The 16,308-nt window shown below is 36.1% G+C and overlaps 1 pseudogene; it reads right to left on the reverse strand.

Annotated features, from left to right (window-relative positions):
- Nucleotides 1–279: 279 nt before the first annotated feature.
- The window catches only part of LOC121327341, a 35,188-nt pseudogene continuing 19,159 nt past the window's right edge, over nucleotides 280–16,308 (reverse strand).

Raw genomic sequence — 16,308 nt, forward strand, 5'->3', positions numbered from 1 at the left:
TGAATTAAACCCTTTAAGAGATTTGAGCAAGCATTTCAATAGATACCAGTTTTCTGTAGGCTCATAACCCTAGCAGTTATCATCTCCATAGCTGTTAAAAAGATGATATGCTTTGAAAATGCATGGGGCTTACTGTGCAGTTTATTTACTTCATGCCACCCTTCCCTCCCCGTTTAAAGCATATATTTAATGTAAGTGTGGGGTTTCAATAGCATGCCAAATTAGAAAAGCATATGGGGGGCCTAGTTCTTCTAGTCCCCCTTGGTGGTACACCCCATCCTAGAAAAGAGTGTCTTCATTTATGATGTGGCCAATAATGTGCATGCCTTCTGCTGCATCCCAAATATAAAAGAATTCCTCTGCCAGTCTTTGCTGGTGGTCCAACAGATTCCATTCTGCAAAGGAAAAAATAAATTTAATGTACTGTTTGTGGGGTAAAACAGCTAGGATATGACCACATTAAAATTGATATATTATGGTATTTCTAATGAGTATGAGAAACACATGCTTTTTAATAAATTCAAGAAAAAATACAACATAAATGACTTGTGCCTAAGTTCACAAAACTACATCCCTTCTGTGTCAAACCTAAAATGACGCTTTCTAACCGTGGGTTCTCTAGCTCTTTCTTCAAGCACAACTGAAGATTTTACCAGATGTGTATTAAGAGGTATATTCAGGTTTACATTTAAAATTGTACAGTCATTGTACGGTCAAGTGTAAATATTCAGAGCATATTTCAATGATAGATACAGGAAATTACTCAGAACAGCCATTAAAGGGCTTCTCCCTGCAGGTTTCTTGTGGATATTTGTAAGATATAAAATGTACGTTTTCTTTTTAATGATGAGAGTGGATCATAATTCAGACCCCTGTAATATAGACTTGTAGTTGTCTTGATTCTGTGAAGAAAATGCGTATCATCAGTTGGCAGCAGACATACTCTTTTGTATTGAGTAAAGCACACACACACACACACACACACACACACACACACACACACACACATATATATATGTGTGTGTATATATATAATATAATGAAAATGTGTTTTACTGTTAAGACTTATTGAAAAATATTTTTAGAGTTTACTGCAGTCATTAATTTACTTTTACTTTTTGAAAGGGTAAACCCTTCCTGTAAGTATTACAAAACAAGAACCAGTAGTTAATTAAAGACTGGACTAAACATTCTCAAAATACAGCCCATTGGGTACAATAGCACAGATTATCAGTATTCAATGCTGCACTGAGTATAGATTATTGTACAATGAATGTGGATACAGCAGTCATATAAATACATTAATATCCAACTGCTTTTTAAGCTATAAGTGCTTTTTTTAAAAATTTAAATACACCCAATGCCGTTTTCAAAAAAGTATAATATGCCATTTTCTGGTCGGTTACTTATTTCAATTGAATTGTATTTTACATATTATTTTATATTGTAGTACTGTAGTGAAATAGTAGCTGTTAACAGGATATGTTTTCTATTGCAAGATTGTGTGTATAAATCAATAACTTCATTCATTTCACATTGAGCCAATCGAGTTGTACTGTTTGATTTTCGTACACACTGGTTTATTGCAATTTGAGCAAATTTTAAATCATTCTTTTGAGATGTATTTGTTTTATAAAAACAAAAAATCAGCGAACACAGCCAATACAATTCAGATTTTTTTAAATGGAAAAAAGTATGTTTTTGGTGTCTTTTTCTGGTGTTATTAAAAGCAAAAATGTCAAAGTGTATTTATTCTGTATTCATTTCTTTACATTTCAAATTGAATTGGTACGCCTGACTGTGATCGGAGCTTTTAGTTTCATGGGCACCTTGTCCTAGAAAGCACTGTAAACTTAGTTTAATTTTTTGAGGGTACAATAATTTTGAACAGCACCCTAAATGTGGATTATTTATTCTATTTTGTGCTTCTAAGTTTCAGAGTGATTTTTAAAGTAAAGAAGACACTTGTGTTTCTTTTATTGGATGTTTTAAATGTAATGTTTTATCCTTCAGAAAGCTTAATCAGAATTGTAAGGTAAAACTAGATTGAAACACTTCTCACAGGTTTAGTAGTTTTTAACACATTTTAAAAACAAAATATAAACAAACACTATTAAAAAAAACACAGGAGTGTAACCATAATCTACTGTTTTTATAATGAAAATGTCAGTAAATTAGTACATTTACAGTCAAATTTCAATACAATTGCAAGCAAAAAGCAAACAGTCTGATGGTGTTCACTGTTTAAAACATTTCAATAGTATAACATACTTTCCTGGTAACCATGTAAATTTTCAGTTTACAACATTTTATCTGCAAATGTACAGAGAATTAAAAAAAAAGGAAATACAGTTTGTTCCTTTTACTTCTGCACTTGCATGTAATTTTACAGATTTTTTTGTTATCAATGTTGGTTTTCAAACATATTTGTGTATTTTATAGAATTTTCTAACATCTGCTTTTTTTGAAACATTAAGAGGTACACAAATCTGATTCATCACAGATGGACGTGTTCAACTGCACTAATTCTAAAAGGATGCAAATAAATTAGTAAATAAACATAAATAAACTTCACCCACGAAAAGAGGAATTCTCCTTTTCGAAGTAAGAAAAATTTTATTTCTATATATATAAGATATATATATATAATATATATATAGATATATATATATATATATATATATATATCATAAATGTACAAAAAAATTGTAACAAGTGTAGAAAAAAAGTCCGTCATTTCACCAATGTGCATCATGATTTGTATGTAAAACAATATATACAAAATCATTTAAGAAATGTGTTTTTAATGCAATAAAGTCCAGTTAAGTAACCTCATCATGCACGACCTTTATTGATTTGCAGATTATACCGAAGCTTCCATTTCTTAAGGGTAATATATCTAAGTGCATCAATTACATTATCTATATTATGATAGCAACCCATCTATATTGGAAAGATTATCGAAAAACAATTTGACATTATTACAATATGCATTTCAAATTCATTATTTTAGAAAGATTTTAAGAATACAATAGATTGTCCTACACAACATATTTGCATTGGAACCGTTTCAAAGGTATGTGACTCGCCTCCCATTTTGGGATCTGTTCACTTAGCAGTAAAGTGGTTATAATGAGGGCAACTTACAATCCAATACACAACAGGATGCACAAAGCAATGTGCAAAGATGGTCTTGATTAATCAATGTTTCTATGTTTTACCTTGAGTAAACACTGGAGAAATCTGTGTGCCATATCTTTTATAAACTGTGTAACTTAGAAAAATACAACAGGCGTACCCAGTTACCAAGATACTTCTGTTTGTTTTTAGATTGGGATACAGATTCTGACTATTCAGTGACAGCCATGTAAACACATAGGATCACATCCGAATTTCATACAAATATTTACATTTCCAAAGCAAGTTTATGAATAGAAATGGTTAAATTGCAGGTAAGTGCATATAAATATTTAGGAAAGCACGGCCAAAGAAAGACAATTACAAGTAAGTGACATCAAAAGACTTTCACACACATAATGTTGCTGTCCTAACGATTCACCAAAATTGCCTAGCTGAGATGCAGCATCGCCTTCACAGCACAGATCCAAGGGAAGGGTGCACAGTGAAAGCATTTGCCCAAAGTTGAAAACTTTGTGAAGCAACTGGTGAGCTGACATTCATATATGTATGTTTTAAATAGTAGCAGCAGCTAATAGCAGATATAACTAAAGTCACAAGTTTAATGTAAATATGACAGAATCTGGCTTCCTTTGAATGGAAAGATTAGAAAATGATTAATCCAAGGCAAATTTCTCAACAGGTTATATAGCAAATATGGTTTGAATAGAATGGAAAAGCTGCTTTATAGTAAGTATGGTCTAAACCAATGTGATTGGCCAATCAAGCACATATTTTGTGACTTACAACCAAAGTGCTGTGATTGCTATAAACAGAGAGCACAGGAAAGCAAACACATTAATCCTCAAAGGTTCAGAATATCTTCTTGTCATAACAATGAATGGGTCTTTCGGTGATATTAAGGGCAGATGTAAAAAAGATCAGGGCATAAACACTGAGACCAATTATTTTGAAATGTTTAAATATCTTAATAAAAAGAGGCTGACAATATTTACCCAGCTGCTGGGTAAATACCTTCCATAAGGACAGGGTAATGTTTAGTCATGCCCATCGAGTAAACTGGAACACAGGCACTTATTATTTTCCCATTTGGTGAGTCAATAAGGTTTCATATACAGTCCTGTACCTCTCATTAACCTTGTTGCTGGTTCATTAGGATCCCAAGTGCCGAAGGCTCCTTTGCTCAATGGACAGGAACACAAGTCACACAGTTCTTTTTGTAGTGGAGAATATCCCCTAATTCATGTTCCCTTACATGTCTAATATAAGGATGGTCATGGCATATTCGTCACTCAGATGTCATCATTAAAGCCAAGCACAGGGAACTGGATGTTATTTATCCTTATCAAAACTGTTTCTCCAAAAATCAATGGTCAGCTCCTGTGCTACAAAGTTATAATTAAGACAAACAGAAAATATGGGAAATGCAAAAACAATATATTTGTGAGGCGAAACAAGCAACTCATACTTTGTAGTTGGTGGTTACTCTTTCTCTATTCGAATCATTTGGAGCTACTTATTATTATTATTATAACGGTGCTGTTATTTTTTTTTTTAATAATTGGCATGCCATTACAATGCAAACAGCACAGGGGTGTTCAATGAATGGTTCATTTTGACGCAGTGAAGTGTATTGATCTGACAGCACTGCAGGCTGAAGTCCTCTCTAATCCAGATACAGAAAGCACAATGTCAGTACAAGCTTCCCACAATGCCCTGTCCTGGAGGGACCACCCTTACTGGGGGAAGGAAGGCAGTTCAGTTCACAGACCTTTCAGAAAGAATGCCAAGTGTGCCATTCTGTACCAATTATGCAATCCCTCTATTTAACATAAGCCTTTATTGGTTGCCCTAGCAAAACTTAGTCTTTGCAATTTTCCCCATACAACTATTTCCATCTTTAGATATTTCTTTGCTTTAAAATAACATTTCAAAAAGATATATATATATATATATATATATATATATATATATATATATATATATATATATATATATATATATATATAGAATTATTATATTGTTATTTGTTAATATATAATAATAATAATAATAATAATAATAATAATAATAATAATAATAATAATAATATGGTTTATTTTCACAGTAAAGTCACTTGGTAAAGCTGAAGATGTCTATTTATTTTAAAGGCTAAATCAATCCCAAGTATGTTGATGACTGGATTTTAGCAGAACAGATCTGCTAAACAGTTTTGTGTTGAGCTGCTGATATGTCAGGTGCCACATCAGGTGCGTGGTGAAAAATGTAATGTCAACAGCTACTGGCTACGCTGGAGGTCCACCAGACTCAGAGGCTGTTATTTATAGTCTTCAGAGAAAGCACTTCATTGAGAACCCCATGCGTGCCAAAAGAAACATCTAAACTATTGTTGAGCTCATTACGCATGTCTGTGCTGTGGGAGAGATTGAGTTCACAGATCTTTCTAGAAAGTTAATTAAAGTAACATGTGATTTATGAAGACCTGTCATTCATCATCAGGAAGGTGCGAGTTGACGATGCACAATTGCACACAAGGACAGTGTAATTATTCATGCCATGACATATGTGCTCGTCCAGTCCTCGGTATGTTACCTACCCATTTACTTCCCCATCTAATCCAGAGCGTTTATTGTATAAATATAATCTCAAGAGTTATTATGTAATTAAAATCATGTTTCACTGCCAGAGAACTTCAAAGCAGAGCTGGTTTCCTCAAACATTATTTGCTGCTGATGCAATAATTTCCCTTGGATATTTAAAATAAACACATTAGGCAAAGAATCCTAAACTTGTCTGAAAGTATACACTAGTGTTTGATTGGCATGAGGCAACCCAGTAAAATAGTGATGAAACCTATCACTGGTTTAATACATTTCCAAGCTCCCATGCAGTGCAAATTACAGGATAATGGGGTGCAGGCGATGGTGGGCTCTGTTTATGCAGTTCATTTCTTCACACAAGTTCTCATTGCTTTTCCCCTTCCCTTTGCTGTTTGTGGAGGTTCTCTGATCCTTCTGACCTCGGCCATGTGTTTTCACTTTCTCTTCTGATCTGAGTTCCATGACCAGCGGGGAATGGAATACAAATTGAATAGTAACCATTCACAGCCGTTCTTTTCAAACTGCTGTTAAGCTTGCTTTGTGTTGACTGAAGGGGGGGGTGGGGGGGGTGGGGAGGGTGTGTGATTAAACCAAACATAAATGTTCTGTATCTTACTGACTTTTCCTGAAAGCATTTCGGTCCTGCCTTATACGATTCATATATTGTATGATATACATTCATAAATAGAATACCCTGCATTATCCAAACATATACCATAGATCTATATAGATGAAACCCTGTTGCCCTGTAGGTGACACTCACAAAACATATTAATATATATCCACACGTTTTTGGTGAAACTCGCTGGGCAACCAGCAGCCCTTAAAGAAGTGGCTGGCTTTGTTTATTCAGCTTTTACTGGAAAAGGCGGTTTGAATAAGTGAAAAAGAAAGTTTTTGTTATTGGTGGGCTTCAAATTTTTTCTGGAGTTCATCCACATTCAGAATTTGTTCTCACAGCTTAAAACTGTCCAGAAACTAAAGAAACCCTCTGCCTTGCTTTTTGGCTTGAACTGTAGCTGCAACTCTATTTTAGTTTTTGTTTTAAATACATACATATGCATAGTAGCTATTTCCTACGGAGCTTGGGACAGAATATGAGAGAAAAAATACAGGCTATATCTTGTGCGCACTTACCATCTATCTGAAGCGCATGAGATAGTAATTTGTGTGCACGAGACAGCTAATTTATCTCATGCGAACGAGTGAATAAGTTGTGCGCACGTGCTAGTAAGACGCATGCACGAGATTTTCTCTCGTGCACCCGCACTGGCTCAGTAATTTCCTTTTTTTTTAATTACCGTAAATTAGGTAAATGTTTGATCAACAAAATGCATGCCAAGTAATACATTGTGTGTTTGGATGACAGACTACCACTGCTGCCTAAAATGTGATCAGCCATAACTAAATATTCATGTTACAAAAATAAAATAAAAATAGTACTACACTGGTCTGAAAAGCGAGCTGTCCCGTGATGCATTGTAAAACCAATTCACATCTATCACCTGCTTCACATTAACGTTTCACGCATTTTTCCTTTCTTTCTTTTTTCCCCCTTAAATGATTCTTGTAAACTTTGCTTCGTTTACTTAGTCTGGCTTTCATTGCTGCAGTTTTGCACGGTTTACCTTTGTTTAGTTTATTAACCCACGGGGTTACTCAAACTAAACATCCCAGCCGAATACTTTGGCTTTGGGTTTCAAGGTTTTCTAACAAAATTATTTGGACATAGCTGAAACCAAGCGGGGGAGCAGTTATGTCGAGGTTTATTGACTAGTTTTACATACCGTGACTGGTGTCAAATGAGAAATAACAAAATGAAAGAACTGGCATGATGTTGTAGATTAGGACTTCGTCAGTGTTCTCATTGTTATTTATTTTATTTTTGTACACAATACTTTTTTTTTTTTAATGGTATTAGAACACTCATCTCTGTAATATATTTTATAATATAAACACTTATAATACAAACATAATCAACACTTCAAGTCAATTAAAAAAAAAAGTTTTAATGCACAGGTTTCAACATCCAATTTAATAATTTGTTCTAACTATACTGCTGAGTAAGACAGTTATTTAGCTTTGCTACATTTGTTTCTCAAACTAGCAAAATAATCATTAACTTCATGTCTTATATATTTTCTAAATTTGAGTATGTTTGTTGTATTTTCTAATAATAATAATAATAATAATAATAATAATAATAATTAGGAATGGTACATTAAAAAATATATATAGGAAAACGTTTTATGATACATAGAAATTCTACCTAAAAATACACAAAATTTGGATCCAGTTTAATTGATTCATTATTGATATTGTGTGAATCAATTTAAAATAAATATTTCTTCTCATCACTGAGGATTTCTTTTTTGTCCTATAAAATGGTAAAAGTGAACTGAACCAGGCCCACTGCTTTCACTTCCGATTCCCATGCTTTGACACACAGGCTGAGGGAGCTGTGTGTCAGCTGAATGTGTTCTGGAAGTGAGTATGGGTGGTCTGCCCCACTCTGCCTCTCATTGCGGTTTGTGCCCTACATCACGGTAGCTTTCAGCTGGAGTTACACAGGTTTTCACTTTATACCATGTTATAATGGGTTGCACTTGGGGGTGAACCATTAGCTCTGACTGGCTGCATGGCATTATGTTGGCCTGAACTGGTAGGTTCACAGGTCTGCCACTGCATGAAAGGTGTTTTCAGTTTCACTGGAATCGTTCAATCAAGGTCATACACTAGGCTCTCACATTATAAAGAACGTTTTAATTATTTAATTATAAAGCGTTGTTCTGGGATAAGTTAGGAACGTTAGTCAGGAAAGATATTAAACTATTTAAATGCTATTGTATTCTTCTTCTTCTTCTTCTTCTTCTTCTTCTTCTTCTTCTTCTTCTTCTTCTTCTTCTTGCTAATACTAATAATACATGTCTTGTTTATATCTATATAGCTATATTGGATTGCATTGAGAATAGGATACGACTGGCAATTGACTGCACTAATTGCCCTATTCAAGTAGATTTGAAAATGATGTTCAATCAAATCAAATAAAAGTTTATTTATACAGCGTCCTTCATACAGGTGTATCTTAAATCACTTTACAGGACAAAAATAGTCAAACTTAACTTAAATAAAAACAAAACAAACATGTCCAATTGAAAAAAGTTTAAGAAATATAACATATAAACACCAGAAACTAAAAATTATTATTATATATATATATATATTTGATATTAATATCTATATCTAATATATATACACACACACACACACACACACACACACACACACACACACACACACACACTACCAGTCAAAAGTAAAATTAAAGCAAATAGAACAAATAAACAATCGGAGAAAAAAAGAAACCATGGAATCGTTTTGTTTAACAAAATTTAATCTCAATTTTTGACTCATCAAAGTAGCCACCTTTTGCAGATATAACAGCCGAACACACTCGTGGCATTCTTTCTACAATGGAAATCAAATATTGTTCGGAAAGTTCTTCCCAACACTGTTGCAGAAGTTCCCACAAATGTGTTGCACTTGTAGGTTGCTTTGCTTTCACCCTTCTGTCCAGTTCATCCCAAACCAGCTCGATGGGGTTTAAGTCTGGAGACTGTGCTGGCCATTCCATGATTTGAAGCCTACCGTCTTGTTCTTTTCTTCTAAGGTAGTTCTGACATAGCCTGGCGGTATGTTTTGGGTCATTATCTTGCTGTGGGATGAACCCCTGACCAACTAGGCGTATACCAGAGGGTATTGCATGGTGCTGCAAAATGCTGTGGTAGCCATTTTGGTTCAGGGTGCCACTCTGTGCAAGTCGCCGACTTTGGATCCAGCAAAAGTGCCCCAGACCATCACGCTTCCTCTTCCATGTTTGACAGTTGGTGTCACACACCGAGGAACCATCCTTTCGCCTACTCGACGGCGTACAAAAACCCTGCGTGATGAACCAAAGATTTCAAATTTTGATTCATCGGTCCATAAGACCTTCTTCCAGTCTTCAGTAGTCCACTGGCGGTGCTTCATGGCCCAGGCAAGCCTCTTTTTCTTATTTTGCCATCTTAGCAGTGGCGTTCTTACTGCCACTCGACCTGTCAAACTTGCAGCTCGAAGTCTTCTCTGAGACTTGCTTACTTCGACCAGTGTTAAGCTGTGCTTGAAGCTGTTGTCTGGTGAGCCGCCTATCACGCAAGCTGTTGACTCTCAGAAACTTGTCTTCTGATTCTGTTGTGGCTTTGGGTCTGCCAGACCTTTTCCTGTCAGTTTCCTCCAGTTTCCAAGTGCCTTTTGATGGTGTAGGAAACTGTACTCACTGACACTTTGGCCTTCTTTGCAATTTCTCTAAAAGAAAGACCTACACTTTTAAGGGTTATAATGGTCTGTCTGTCTTCCTTTGTTAATTGCCTTTTTCTCATCATTATGATAGCAATATACTACTTCCTGCAGTACAATACTGTCCAAATAATGCTTAAAGAGAGTGTAATAACACAGTCTGTTCCAATACTGCTTTTATACAGACAGAGGATCTGTAATCAACAAAAGTTGGGACACCTGTAGGAATTGTTAGCATCAACTTTCAAGGCTTAATTTGGTTCCATTGCTGCAGAACAGCTGTAAGTTGTTAACCCATTACTTGTTCCCAGAAAAGGCCTTTTAGTATAACTCTGAAATGTACATTATTTTTCAGTTTTTGGTAACCTAAACTTTTTTTTTTTAACCACTGGCAGTTTACTGCTTACCTTTGTACCATTTCAGGTTATTCACTGACTTGAACTGCTTATATTTCAATAAAAACTGGAAAAATTGGGGTATTTTAAAACTTTTGACGGGTAGTGTATATATATATATATATATATATATATATATATATATATATATATATATACACACACACACATACACACACAATGCAATGCAGATAAAATGTCTATGTTGTTATTAAAATTTAAAAAACTATATATATATACCAATCATTATTATACATATTATAAAAGGCCATCTCAAACTAATGTTTTTTGTCTTGTTTTAAATAACAGGCAGAGTCTCAGCTTCCCTCATATGTGCTGGTAGCTCATTCCAAAGTTTTGGGACTCTATAACAGGAAGCCCTTCCTCCCCCTTAATAGCAGTGTGACAGGGAGAGCCCTGTCGCTGGCTCATGGAGTGTATGTGTGCCTTTAGAAAAGCAGCTGGGACATGCAGCAGCAGACGTGTTGCTAAGTGACCAGTTGAGCAGTGGACTCGCCCAGCGCTCAGCTGATCAGGAGGTCCGAATTGGCTGGGGGGGGGGGGGGGGGGGGGGGGGGGAAGTGCCTGGGAAAGTTGCGCAGAGCTCAAAAAGAGTCTGCGCTACAGCTCAAGGCTACTGGAAGGCCATTGCTACACAGACGGGCTCTGAGGGAAAGCTTGCTTGGTTTACATCGAAGAGGAGAGTGTACGCTTTTCAGGAAAACTACTGTGGAACCTGCAAGACAATGCCTGTGAAGGCTGCTCAGCCAGGACCATCACAAAGAACCGGAGTCGCTGGGAGGCTGGGACTTCGGGAGCAACAGCAGTAGGTTAGTTTAGTGTAGTAGGTTTCTGGAGCAGGACGTCTCGTTTTATGAAACTAGTGCTCGTCTTGTGTGACAAACCTTTATTTTTAGCTTTGTTTTGTTTTTTTCATTAAATCCAACACTAGGATTACCATTGTTGGTACCTAGCGCCTGGCCTGTGTTGTTATTAAATCTGCGTGCCTGTGTGGCATGTCAACACCCACTGCTCTGTGTCTGACTCATTATTATCCAGTGACGACCCACACGTAACAAATCCACGTTAAAAGCAGTTTCATATAGGCAATCTGTGACAGGATAGCCAGATGTTTAAGGTAGTCAGGAGGTAGGAAGGAGACTCAGAGTTGAAGAACTGCCAAAGTTTATTTTTCCCAAATCAAAATTACAAACACAAACACAGCTCACAGAGCTCAAATAAAAAGTTTAAACAAAACAAGTCATGAACACAAACTGAAACAGAAAATTCCTCACCCAAGTCCCCACTATTTCGGTGAGCTTTACTTTACTTTAAATATAAGAGCATTTGTCTCTCTCCATGCAGCTCCCAAAACCTTTCTGTTCCCAGCTCCCTGGTAGTCCCAACAAAGGTCTTCACTAGTGATGTCTGAAGGACAATTATCCTATTTCCCCCTACTCACATGGGGTCAGCAGCCACAGTCTCAACAAAAATGGTTTTCCATTTACAAAATGAAGGGGGTTAAGGAATGGATTTAAGTTGTATAACCAGGCATTATATGTATACATGCTCATGGACTGTGTTTAAAAGAGCACACAACCACAAATGGATATTAACATCAAGTAAAATGCAAATAAACTTATTTTACAAATTCATGTAATTTCTGCCATTTCATTAACCATATTGAGCCTGTGCAGAATGGAGGAAGGTTTGCCTCTCCACCAGATGGCGCTTTATACAGGGTGCAGAGTGTTAACCCCTTAAGGTACACAAGGAATTGAACACTTGAATCACAAGGAAACTGACCATTTCGACGACCAGATCCATCCTGTCAGTACATTAAACCCTCATTAAAAACGTTGTGTTAATCCTGAGAAAATTTTGTGGTGAATAGTGATAAATGGGGTTACTTGTCACTAGGAAAAAAAAAAAAAAACTATAAAACCCTTAAAAATGAAACATCTGATATTTCACTGCAACGACAATCAGCATTAATAAATACAGTATAACATATATTTCTACATTCTTTATATGTTTATTTCTGTATCGTGCTTTCCTCCTGCCTTCAAGCAATTTCCTTTTGCCTAACTCTTGTTGTTTGCTATTCATTTAAGTAGGTATTAAAGCATTTTGTTAGCTTGCTGAGGTTTTTTTAAGCTTAAAGACAAGACATTCATAAACGCATATTTCAGCACTAGCACAAGTCAAGTGCACAATTAAAAAAAAAAAGAACTGAAATAACTGTTGAGTATTTCTAGTGAGCTTTATTAAAGATTAATTCAGTAACTGGATGACTTAAAGAGAAGCAGCATTTTGCTGAAAAGAACATATCTGAGTAGTAAAGGCCTTTAGTGTAGGGAAATAAATTCAAATGAAAATAATACATAGAGAGGTGTTTCTTTCTGTTCTTGCAGTAATAGGCTCTTAAGGCAGCCTGCATCCTCAAACTGTATAAAAACCACATGTTAATCTAGCTAGTTTAATTGGTGCTAATTTAGACCAAAACACCCTTTTTACATGGCCCAATGTTATTCTATGAAGATATTTATTGGTGCCTGTGAACAGATTTTTTCCCAGATACTGCAATGCTGTTCTGAGTCACAACTATATATTAATGTGGTTGTTTTTGGTTACGCCATGTGGTGGTCAACTTGCAGTATATATCTGGATATCAAGCCTCAGGGAAAACGTGGCAGTGACTCTGAACTCCACCCAATACCACTACAATCTTTGCAGTTACGGGACTTTCATTTTCCATCACACCTAATATTGCTTTCCTACTCAGTTCACATCTTTAATCTATGATAGTTTCCCTCAAGTTTGATAATGGATATTATCCAGTTAGAAACAAAACTTTTTCAGGCCACATTTGTTTTGACCTTTCGTCCTATCACAGTAGCTGTATGAACTGCACAAACCATTCTATCAAAGGTGCCATTCCACTTACAAAACCAATGCTCTTTTTACATTATTGGCCACAGATAAGATTACTTCCCGAGACTCTAAACTGACAAGATGGAAACTTGCTTGGAATAATTACTGATCCTAGAACAGTGGATCCTGGATGTGAACAGTTAGGAGGTAGTTACTGAAGGCTATACTGTGTTGGCTTAACACACTGTGAACATGTACATAGTGGCTATGAAGACACAAGCAGCAGTTCGGATAAGCTACGTGACGTTTTTACACATTAAAAAATCCAAAATGCGCACTCAATTAAATGTGTAAAAATATGTATACCAATTTTGCTGCATACCTTGTCTTTCTCCTTTCTCTCCTGCCTCCCTTAAAACTTCCACTAACAACTACATCTCATGGAATACAATGTCCTCAATTACTAGGAAACTATACACAAGAAAAACCAACCCAACAACATTATCTAATCTCTGGCTAGCCCTGTTGTCTTTGCAGCTAATCAGAGTAAGAATAAGAAAAATTCAAAGCTACACAGGTGAGCACCGCAGTCCAGCTACAAATCCAGCTGCAACCACCGTCAGAGGCAACCTCTAAAAAAAAAAGGTGCCTATAATATTAAACAAACTGTTTTCTAACTTATTAACATACTTCCTTCTTGTGTGTATCTCATAGCACTGATACAGCTCCTGAAACAGTTTTTTTTTTTTTTTTAAAGAATGATGATGTTGTTTTACCAATAACATTTTACAGGAAATACCAACGGTACTCATATTTTCACAATTGGCTCAAAATGTATAAGCTTATATATATATATATATATATATATATATATATATATATATATATATATATAATATATTTTAAATATACTGTGCACCATTCTACTTTGAATATTACTGACACATATCTTCTCTGGACTGAACCGTCGACCCAAATGTTGATTAGAGCAAATGTTTCTTCATCCCTGCTGCAATCTGGCTCATGGTGTGTCTCAAGCAACAAAAATATGGCTAAACAGAAATGTTCTTTGCGGAAGTGAAACCTTCACACAGGTGGGGCTGTTTGTTAGTTCGTCAGCCGATATGCATTTTGTCTCGCTCAAACCGGGTCACATCCTGAGGTGGGTCGCTGGCCTGGATTAACCCTGATACGACCCAGGTACTAGAATCCAGGTCCGGAGCCAGTGTGAAAGGGGCTTAAGAGCGCTTTACTACGATACTAACAAGTGTATACAATTGAATGACAACACTGCTCCAGTATCAGTAACACCGGCAGGGAAATCTGGGTTTAATATCCTATTCTCTATTATTCTCTATTGTTACTTCTGCCAACAGTGCTGCTTCTAAAACAAAACATGGGGTTTTAGAAAATGAGCACTAGACACGTGCAGCTGTAATAATAAATGTGAGATTACTAACTCAGTTGCCACAGTTGCAGAGGGGATAGTGCAGAAGTTACAGCTGCACACCACTAGCAATCATTTTCAAAACCACCTCACCTCAGAAAATCAGTTTTTATATCCATTGGCTGATAAAAGCATCAGTCTGAGAAGCAGCAGCGCTAGATAACTGTACAAAACACACGTAATAGGATATTAACCCTTTAAGGTACAGGAGACACGTGTCCCACAAATAAAATGATGCCAACTTTCTTATTTTTGCAATGAGGTGCACAAAACAGGGTTTACAATGTATTGATAGGTTGGATCTGGTCATTTTGTCAGTTTCTTCATGATGCTTCATGAGTCACTCTCAAATGTATTTTCAGATGAAACTGTTTGAACAAGCACTCAATTCCTTGTGTACCTTAAGGGGTTCAATATTGTGAAAATGTAGATGGCATAAGGAACCCCTTTTCAACAGAGAACACATGCTTAGATTACAGGTATGAAGCTCAGGTTGTTCCATTGTCAGGGAATGCAATACTTATTTAAGCAATAAGTAAAATGTGATTAGATCTCCTGGTAGAGGTAAGCAAATCAGCAAGTCTTCTGCTTCAGCTGAAGTCTTTGAAGGGAATTCTCTGGTAAATTCACCTAATGAATGGAATACAATTATCAAGTCTTGATCAAACAAAAGCATGAAAATTAATATTGGTTTATCCTGAAAAGAAATTTGCCTATCTTGGTTTTTTCTCCTTCATCTTACTCCACTAAGAGTTTAGCAAATCACACAAGCAGCCCACCCATTTTCAGATGTGCAACAGTGTGTTTTGTCAAAGTAAGGTACATCAAAACACACTGCACACAGCGCCCAGGTGCTTTATAGCACTACTCAGATGACCAGTGACACCAAAACACAGCATGGCCTCCATCTGCTAAATATTATAGCCACAAGACACCAAGCTTGTCCAATAAATATTACACATGGGTGGTCTTGCCTCAACAGAACAAGAAGATCATTTCTGCTACAACTTCATTGTGGTCAATTAAAGGCTGTATGCTTTGCAGTTGAACACTTCCTCTGTGTCTTCTGCCATAACTATATTTATTTTAACTCCTTTCTGATGTTCTCTTGTCATTTATGAAATATTTCTGATCTAATGCGCTGTTAGTTTGGCTATATAATACAGTAACAGAAAGCTTTTCAGAAGCGGTCCCTCATGTACCTTTTCTTTTTTACTGTAAATACTGTTTGATATTAGGCATCAAAACACGTGTATATACTTGTACTCTCTAATAGGTATCTGGACATGTGAAACAACGATCCGAGTCATAGCACCATTGTAATGGCTGGAAGCAAATAGGCTCATTTCACACTGCCCAAGCCAGCACTGACAGGTAATTACGTTTTACCAGGAGTTACCCAATCAGGCAATAGGCCTACTAGTACAGTCATACAAATGGCATATGAGTTATGTTATATATTCCGTTCTTGTTGTGGTTCAGATTCTCACATCCTGGTATTTTTGAAATCTTAAAAAGC

This window comes from Polyodon spathula, chromosome 2 (genome assembly GCF_017654505.1).
Source record: "Polyodon spathula isolate WHYD16114869_AA chromosome 2, ASM1765450v1, whole genome shotgun sequence".
In the NCBI taxonomy this organism is placed as follows: Eukaryota; Metazoa; Chordata; class Actinopteri; order Acipenseriformes; family Polyodontidae; genus Polyodon; species Polyodon spathula.